General features: G+C 55.8%; 1 pseudogene; it reads left to right on the top strand.

Moving 5' to 3' along the window:
• Positions 1 to 2,498: 2,498 nt before the first annotated feature.
• LOC112482336 lies at positions 2,499 to 2,618 on the top strand (annotated as a pseudogene).
• The last annotated feature ends 6,839 nt before the right edge of the window (positions 2,619 to 9,457 follow it).

Here is a 9,457-nt window from a genome sequence, read left to right as displayed (position 1 = left end):
GGCCCCAGCGCTGAGGATTTCCTGCTGGATGCGTCCTGAACACGGGCAGAGCGGCCTCTGAGACGCGGGGTCCGCGTCCTCCGCCTCGCCTCCGCGCAGTCATCGTTTTTATCAGCGGCGTTTGGCTGAGAAACGCTCAGCTCGTCCTAGTTGAATATTGATGAAAAGTACATCTTGAGGCTCTTTTGAGAAGAAAAATAAGGAAAGGCTCTGACTCGTGAAGGCCGAGACGCATGGCCTGGGGGAGATGCCGTGCTGTCCACGGCCTCTCGACGTCGCCCCGTTTTCTCCGATCGCGTAGGATCCGCTGGCCGCCCCAGCGGGGCATGCAGAAGTGACCGGGCGGGGAGGCGTCCTTTCCGGACGCGTGGTGGCTGCTCACGCCCTCTCGTCCCTCTCGTCCCCCTCGCCGTGGTCCTTGGCTTGGCCCCAGGAGGACCGTCTGTTGACATCCATCTGGTGGTCTCATGGGGACGGGACGACTGAGCTTTGTCCTTCTAGTATGTCCCGAGGCTGCTGGAGAGCGCAGAGGGGGGACCGTTTGCTTCACTGAGCAGTGAGTCTCGCCGCTCGCCCCGCTCACGCCTAGAGTCGACGAGTTTCCCAGTCCCTGGAGCGTGTACCTCTTCCTGCGTTGCCACCTCGGCCTCTTCCCCGCCCCGTGCTGGGTGACAGGGACAACAGCTTCTCATGCCAGCCGTGTTCATTCGGATCGCCCTGGGGGTGGTGGTGGGGACTGTGACATCACACGTGTCTATCCAAATCTGCTAGTAACGGATCCTGCTAAAAAGGATGTTTGACTTCATGACTTCCTGACAGCAAACTCGGGGTACATACCCACCTCCCTGCTGCCACCCTGGGGGCGTGTCGGGGTTACACCCTGTGTGAGGAGCAGCCTGGCATAGCGTGAGTTACTGGAACGTTTCTGGTGGCACTTTATAGAAATGTCAGCAAAATTTCATGAAAACCGTGGTGCTTGTCCAGAATGCCAGGGCAAGAGAAAGACTCCTCCTTGAAGCAGCATCAGCTCCGCCCTGCCCAGAAGCACACAGACGTGAGGCGGAAACAGCGTCGGCCGCACCGAGCCTCCGTCGGATCCCGTCGGCCTCGCGCGTCACAGAGGCCTCGTTTTGTCTTCCACACCCGTAGCCTTGTGAGTAGTTAGCTCTCGAGTGCCTCCTAGGAGTGCGTGTTGGGGTCGGGTGTAGGGTCTGAGTGATGGCTTGTTGATGGAACACTGCATCCCTGTGACGTCCTCGTGCCTGCCATAGTCCCTAACACTCAGAAGAAGGTGCCACCTACGTGCCTGGAGTTCAGAGTGGATATAAAAGCCAGCGATGGCTGGACTTCCCTGACCAGCGCCCTGGGGTGCCGGCACCACCAGGCTTTCAAAGATGAAGGCAGCCTTGCCGCCTTTGCCCCACAAAGTGAATGCGTCACCGGAGAGTCCCTTGTCTGCTCCATCGCGATCTTCTTGGAACCCTGTTAGACTTTAATCCCAGCAGAGTAACACGGTGTTGGGGACCCCGTATACATCGAGAATGAGGGCTGAGCAGTTTACTGTTCCACGCTCGGCCAGTTCCGTGGCTGTCCAAGCCCTCAGGGCCTGAGAGCTCACTCGGAATCTGCAGAGGGGCTTCCAGAGGGTTCTCTGGCAACCACAGATAAGGCGCTCTTTGTCTTACTCCAACATATCTGCACATAGTGCGAGTGACTCTCATGCACAATGCCTTTGCGGTCTCACTTCTGACTCAAATGAAGACCCCTAAACATGTCTGTGACAGTGCCCGTGCATGTACCGTGCTTCTAAATTATATATAATTTAGGCATAAATAATTGTATACAATTACGTGTAAATATCTTTTGTATATAGAAAATAAAAATATAATTAACAACTAAATATTGTCCTTAATATGCGTGAAATAAAAATGAGAAAATAGACCTAAAGAGGAAGGACCACAAGCCCCCCCCGAGTCTGCTCACGGACCGGCACACAGGATACCTTCGGACCTCTGCGCACACTCGTTTATACATTTTTTCCCCAAAACAATGTTTTATTGTAGTTACCGTTTATAAACTGCCTTTTGAAAAACTTACTATTTTATGATCATCTTCCCATGTCAGTAAAATACATTTATCATTTGAGCACGTAAATGTAAATGATTGGACCGACCTTCTGTCGCGGGTTTGTAGGCTACCTCCAACAGTGGAGCAACAGAAAGCCTCATAGCCAGGCCTTTCTGCATGTCCTTAATTATTTTCTCAGGATGAGTTCCTGGTAGTTGGAGTGCCAGCACCGCCTTTCGGAGGGTTCTGGTGGGCTTCCAGTGACTTCGTCTCTGTAGCTAGTAGTCGGAGAAAAATCCAGCGACGTGTCTCCCACCCCGAGCAAGCCCCAGTGCGTGGCCGCAAAATCCGTAGAAATGCCACATAGTTCTAACAGAAGATTAAATCCTTTTTGACGTTAAGTAGAACATCCTCATTAGAAAGGAATTACTGTCTGCGGCCACGCCACCCTGAACACGCCTGATCCCGTCTGATCTCAGAAGCTAAGTGGGCTCAGGGCCTGGTCAGTACTCGGATGAGAGACCACCTAGGAAGACCGGGTGCTGTAGGTGTAAAAGATAAAAAAATAATAATAATGAAAAAGGAATGATTTTCAGCAGGCTCTGAGGCTTACGGATCTGTGTGATGACCTGCAGTGTCTTTCGAGGGCGCCGGGAGCTGCGTCTGGCTGACACGCGGTGGATGGTGTACCGGGCGGGGCTGTGTCCAGCCGGATGCTCGCAGTGTTGGATGCCGTGTTCTTTCCTATCGTCCAGTGCCGGGACCTGCAGAGAGAGTGTGAATATAGGCTGTGTCCTGTCTCACACCCAGGATTCCCAAATTAACTGAGTTTTGTTTTGTTTTTAAAGGTAAATTGAAACTTTTTGACTTTTCCATTTAACGTAGAACTTTTGTATTTAAGAAGAATTTAGACGTTGACACAGATCCTGTGGAAGGGGCTAAAGTAGGAGTGTTTTCTCACCGTGTGCATGTGGTTATCGATCAGTGTGGCTAAGCGGTGTCCTCTGCCCGTTCGGAAGGGGTGGGTTTCGTTCCAAGCAAGTGCTGTGTGGCTCCTTAGCGTCACTGGCTCTGTGAGGCAAGACCTCTTCGAGTCTCAGGCGCGGGTCCGATCCCGGGCTGCACGTGGGCCGAGCGTGGCCGGGAACCACGGCCAGAGCACACCCGAAAACCAGCGTCCCCAGGGAGAGGCGGGGACAGTGCCCTGGCCTCGGCAAGATTTTAGAACACTCTTATTTTGGGAAAAATGTAGTTTTTCATCCATTTGTAAAGAAAATAACACAGGTCTTCTGTAAGCTTTGCCCAGTGTCCCCTGCGGTCACGTGTCGCGTGACGCCAGCGGCAGCCGCGTAGCCGGGGCAGTGAGTGATGGACGTCACCCCCATCCCGACTCCGCGGGCGTCCCCTGTGCTCGTTGACGTGTGTATGCGTGTGTTTGCATGCACACACGTGTGCGCGTATTTCGTTCTATGCAATTGTATCGCGCGTGTAGAATTATTCGGCCGCCGCCACCAACACGCCCGCGAGTGCCACCACGTCGGTCCCCCCCACCTGCGCAGACGCGCCCCTCCCCCCGCCCTCCCCGGCCTCTGACATCACGGGCACGTCGGAACACAGCGGCGGACCAGGGCCCCAGCGACCGCGGGCATGCGCTTCGGCCGAGGGAGGGAGGTTCCTCTCTGTGGGCGCCGTCTCTGATGGCAGCCCTTCCTGAGGCCTGTGACAGCAGGGACGTCCAGGGAACTCGCGTGCGGACCCCGGCCCCTGGCACCGTGGGGTGCGCCCCCTCCCTGGATCTCTGCTCTCTCGACCAGGCAGCTCTGATTTGTGACTCACAGCGGCCTCGCCTTCTGTCACGCCCGTCACGCTGTCCTCCAATCGGCACTGTTGGCCGACGCTGCTTCCCCGCCCCCGACCTCCTCGGTAAGTGTTACCCGCGGCTCGAACCTTTTCACACGTGAATGAAGAGGCGCCGCCCAGGACGAGCTCTGTCGCCAGGAGACACGCAGAGTCGTGCTGTCGTCACTTCTGCGTCCTTCCTGCAGGGAACTGTGCCCCCTTCTCTGCCTTCCCAGAGAGTCCGAAGCTTATAGGGTAGAGTCAAGGCCCTGTCAGTCACTCCCTGGGACCCTGTCACTCCCCGTGAATCCCCTTCACCTCGAGAAAGCTGCAGCCTCTGCCAACGGGACATCACGCACGCCCCAGGCTTCTCTTACGAGTTCCACGCACCTCCGACATCTCCCCCCAAACTCACAGACTTTAGGGGGGAAAGGTCCTTGAGGATGAGGGCGCCCAGCTTCTTTGGGCTCCCATGCAGGGTGCGCACAGGTGTCTGAACCCCTGCTGAGTCACCGGAGGCCATGAGCCCCCCTGGGAGCCAGGGCCTTGCACCTCACCTGCTGAGTGCAATGGCCCCTGTGGGGGGCAGCTCCTCCCAGCGGGGTGCTCGTCCCAGCCTGCTACCCTGTAGCTCGTCCTCGCTAAGTTCTGGAGGTTTCCGTCGTCCTAACGCTGAAGCCCAAACTGAAAAAACCACCTTCAGGTGGAGACAGCGTCCGTCGTATGTTTTCTCTGACGAAGGAACTGGCCCAAACTCCGGTTAAATTTGTGCAATTATCTGTGTTTTAAAAACTCTTCGCTGTAAGCAAAGAGGATTCCAATTCACACGTGACTGTTTCCTGAATCCCCGCCACGTCCACTGAGGTGATTTTGTGCAAGCGTCCGATCTGGTGACCAACATCTCGGTGAAAGGAGCCTGCACCGTAAACGCTTCATGTGAAGGACGTAGGGCCGCGGGCCATTCCGTGATCTCGTGATGGCGCCCGGAGCTGTCCCGGCCACCACAGCGTTAGGTAGCGGCCGCCTGCTCCGAGCCACACTGGGGTCACGTCGGGGCACAGCCTGCGCGTGTTTCCCTTCGTCAGGCCTTTGCCACCGCCGTTGTGTGGTCTCCGGAACGCCTGGAACGAAGTTGTGGCACCGTGTGTCTTAAGAAATCGTCCACACTCGGAAAAGCCTGTTTCCAAGGGGCAGCTGTCCCTGTCACCGCTGGCGAGTACTTTGACAAAAGCAAAGACTTTTGGGTAACGCTGTCCCGCCGCCAGCTAAAAAGAGGTAGCTGGTTTGCGATGTCGTAATTTGGGGTAAAAGCGATTTTTGCTTGCGTGGTGCACGGCTGCTCCCATGTCACCAAGCTGTAGGATGCCACCTGCTTGTTCTTTCTCTCCTTCTCGGAACGACTTTCTGGGGGGCTGGGGCCCTGTCTCCTGCTCCCGCGTTACCTGCTTCACCTCTCCCTGTCGAACACGAAAGCTCGTATGTGAAAGTCAGTCCTAATGCTTGGGCCAGAATCCTCGGGGACCCTCGTCACGCAGTCTGGGCATGTGCGGCGGGGTTCACAGCTGTCCTGGGTGGGCCGGACTCTCGGCCCGGAACCAGCGACAGAGCCTTTCTCCATCCGTCCCCCGGACCGATGCTTCCGAGCCCGAGACGTCTCTGCGGGCGGCTCCCTCTCAACGATGATGGCGACGAGGCCATGAGGACACCTCCTTTCCGACGACGCGGGGTCTGAGCAGCTTCAGCGTAACCCTTACAGGTCACGCCGCCACCCTAGGGGATTTCGCTCTTCTTAGAAACGGGGGTCCTTGGTTGACCAGTTGGAGACCAGGATGGTCCTAGATAAAGAAAAAGAAGAGAGAGGAAAATGGTCACTTTCTGTATGAGTATCTACGTCTCGAAGTACAGAAACACATTTTACTTATTTTTTGCTTTTTAATTTTGAGACATGCAAACTCAGCGAAGCAGCCCTGGCGAAAGCCGCCTACTGTGCGCCTGCTCATGTTCACAGCACGTGGTCTCAGAGGAGGCGACAACGAGGGGCAGTCAAGCCACTCACTAGACTCCGAAGGGTGTGTTCGGGGCCTGATCACCACTCCTCCCGCCTTGGGGGACTCTGACCAGACAAAACAAAATTCCCTAATGACAGGATAATGGATCGGGCACCCCTGCCGAAGACAGCAGAGACCCTAAGGTGTGAGGAGAAGGCGTCCCATCGCCGCGAGGACCTGAAGGCAGGAAGTCGGCCCGGCCGGGCTTTCGTTCGGCATGATGGTGCTTTCGTCGGCACCGGGAGTTCAGGGAACGCTGGGAAGATCAGCTCCAGGAGCCGCGACGTGGTTCTCGTGCTCCAGGTGAGACTGTAAAGCTGGCGAGGATGGTCTGTCTGCAAAGTGCGGACGGCTGGCCAGTCCAGCCCATGACCCGTTCCCGCAAGGACCACACTGATAGGGTGGTGTGCGCATGCCCGGGGTGCTGACGAGGAGGCGGGAGTGGCCAGGAGACCCGTGGCCCCCAGGCCGCCCCGTTTCCTCCCCGGCCCCCGCTGAAGGAGCTTTCCGACCCCTGTAGAGCCTGGGAGGAGCGCGTCCGTGTGGCAGGCTCGGCCCGTGGAAGGCCAGAGCACCAGCTCTTTCCGAGCACGCACCAGGCGCCCCTCGGGGGGTGCGGCCTGGCCCCGTCGTCATGGCTACACACGTGTCACCTACGGAGCCTGCCCTCCTGGAGGCTGCCTTATACCAGCAGGTGGTGCGTGTGCTCACACCCTAGCTGGGTGGACATCACTTCTGTGCCAGGAGACGGTGCAGGGACCGGGGTCTGCTGTCTGCCCTCCATCCAAAGACACCGGTCACTCAGGGGCCACGTCGAGCCAGCCGTGCTTCCTGGCAGTGCCACAGAGAGGAGGTGAGCGTTGATCTTCCGAACAGGTGACTGTGGAAGGGTCAGGAACTCCCATCCGTCAAGCCGATCCACCAACAGGGTCCAGTTTTAACCCCGATGATTTGCCACGTCTGTGGTACCAAGCGCTTCCCTGAAGAACGTGATTTACATTCATGCTTGGCCGTTTGTTACCAGCAGACTTTTGTCCTCTGTCACTGAAAGCAGCTCTGTTTGTCACAAGGTTGCAAACACGTCTACAGGGACCGTGTGAGAGACTGTGTCACCATCAGTGACATTAAGTCCCCAGGCGCCCACCCTGACGCTCCCTGGGGTGGGGAGGTTTGTCACGTGTGGGGTTGGCACGGTTCCAGGGAATGGGTTTCCAGCGTCTGGTTCACGATGAGAACGGACAGCTCTGTGCTTTACGCTGGGGACCTGTGCAGGAGTGAAAGAGTTAAATGTTTTCAAATGCAAATAGTTTAAGTGCAAAATCAGGTTGTCATTCAGGCAGTTCTGTGAAAGGAAGCTGTTTCAGTTGAATCGTTCGCTACTAAAATAATTATTTCTTGGAAAGAATTTCTGGATCTCCTGTGCACAGATAACAGGATTAATAATCATTAAAGTATCGATGATGTTAAATCTCAATTTGACAGACACTGTTGGTGGTTCGAGGTATATTCTGAATGGAAAATAAGCCAAAGCATTCTGTTTTTTTTAAAATCTGGGAATATGTAAGACATTTTAATTAGCATGTTTTCAAACACTATTGGTAATTTAAGGATGCGCTGTACCTGGGCGGTGTACCTGAGAACTCTACTCTCCACTCAACTTTGCTCTGAACCTAAAACTGCTCTAAGAAATAGTCTATTAAAAAATGAAAACGTCCACCTCTGATGCAGCTTTCTAGAGATTTCTGTGCATTCTGAGACCACCGTGGTGACAAATTTCTACAGCTTCTCACACGTGGCATTTGGATTTATTTTCTTATTCCTCCCAAGTCTCGTCGAATTACAAACTCATTTTCCTTTTTGGGGTACTAAGTGAGTTGATGTCCGTGGACTTTATTTATGGAGCATTTACTGGGGGATGGTGAGGCAGAGGCTGGACGCCAGGGGAACAGCGGACTGGTCTCTGGCTTGGGGACAGGTGGGCAGGAGCCTCGGCAGGAAAACACGAGTCGGGAATCAGTTTTCACAACTGATATTTGAATTGAGCAGAATTATTTGACACACACATAAAAAAATCCAAGTCGGCAGGGACGGGAGGATGGAGATGCACGTCTCAGACTGGAGCACACAGCTCTTGCGTGTGGGGCTCCCGCGTATGGGGCTCCCGCGTGTGGGGCTCCCGCGTGTGGGGTTCCCGCGTGTGGGGCTCCCGTGCGTGCGTCTCTTGGGACTCTCAGGTGGCAGCGTGTTCGGGCAGGGTGGGGAGGCGGGAGATGGGACACGGGTGCCCAGGAGCACCTCCCAGCCCACACTGCCGCCCAGTTCCAGCCTCCTGCGGTCCTGCTCAGGTGATACACATGACACCTGACCGGCTTCTCTCCCTTCACTTTATTCGGCCCATTTCCGCTTTTACCGCCATAGGAAGGTGGGTGGCATGTAGGTTTACAGTCGTAGAGGCCAGAGTCTGTTTTCTAGGTTCTCCCTGGTCCTGACCTGGAGCTGAAGAGATTTCCTCTCTCTGGCGTGGCGAGGCTGCTGGGTGTGGGGCAGACACTTTTCTCGGGCCTTTTCTCTCCTGTGCCGCTGGCAGAATCCCGGCTTTGTCCCTGTTGGGACCATGCAGCCTGCCGGTGCAGGCTGAGTCGTCGTTGACCTAAGGACGAGGGTGAGACTCTGTCACTTGCATGGGTGGCAGTCCAGCCTGGGCCACCTAACCCAGCTCCGGCTCTGGGGCGGGAGGTGGCTGATGGGCAGTCTCCTCCGACATGGAACGCGGATCGCGGTGGGGGAACCACCTCCTCCTCCCTGCCAGCAGCGTCGTCACCCACGGCCACCACCTTGCCACGCGGAAGGGATGTCAGCACAGCTGGCCTGGAGCCCTGATGTCTTTGCACAGCTGAGTTAGCCGACCCAACCCCAAGACTTCTTACGTGAAATACTAAACGCCGACTGTTTAAACTTTTTATTTTTTAACGAGATGTTCTGCTAAGAGCACAGAGGTGGCCGAGAACAGAGGTGGCTCTTCTCGGACCTCTGTACGGTGGGGACAGAAGTGGATGGTGGCCGTTAGCAGAGGATGTTGAGTTTTGCTGCTGTTGATGTCGAGTTTTAATTTCCTATAATGACAACGTGGTTGCTCCACGTCCCACGGAGCAAGTTAAGATTTAGTTTGTATGACGACCCCGTAGAAGAGACAGAATCGTTAGTAACTGCCGAAGACCCGAAGGAACGGTTTATTTTTTGTTCCCCTTTTACAGTTTTTTAGCCCAGAGCCACGCACCACCGCGGTCGGTGTAAGCGGAAGCGCGGGACGCGTCCGGATCTGGCCCAGAGCGGGCGAAGAGGCAGCAGATGGCAGAGAATGTGCTGCTGGTGTCCCTTCTCCGTCATCGGCGTCGGCCGCCGTGTCGCCATGTAAGAGGCAGCCAGCAGTAGGGCTTGACCTCACATTCCGGGCCGTAATCCGGATGCTTCCTGACCCACGCACAGCGGAAAACACGTGTGGC

The sequence above is a fragment of the Pteropus alecto genome, unplaced genomic scaffold (genome assembly GCF_000325575.1).
Source record: "Pteropus alecto unplaced genomic scaffold, ASM32557v1 scaffold195, whole genome shotgun sequence".
NCBI classification, from domain to species: Eukaryota; Metazoa; Chordata; class Mammalia; order Chiroptera; family Pteropodidae; genus Pteropus; species Pteropus alecto.
Note: the sequence above shows the minus strand (reverse complement) of the source record. Positions and strands in the feature narration are given on the sequence as shown.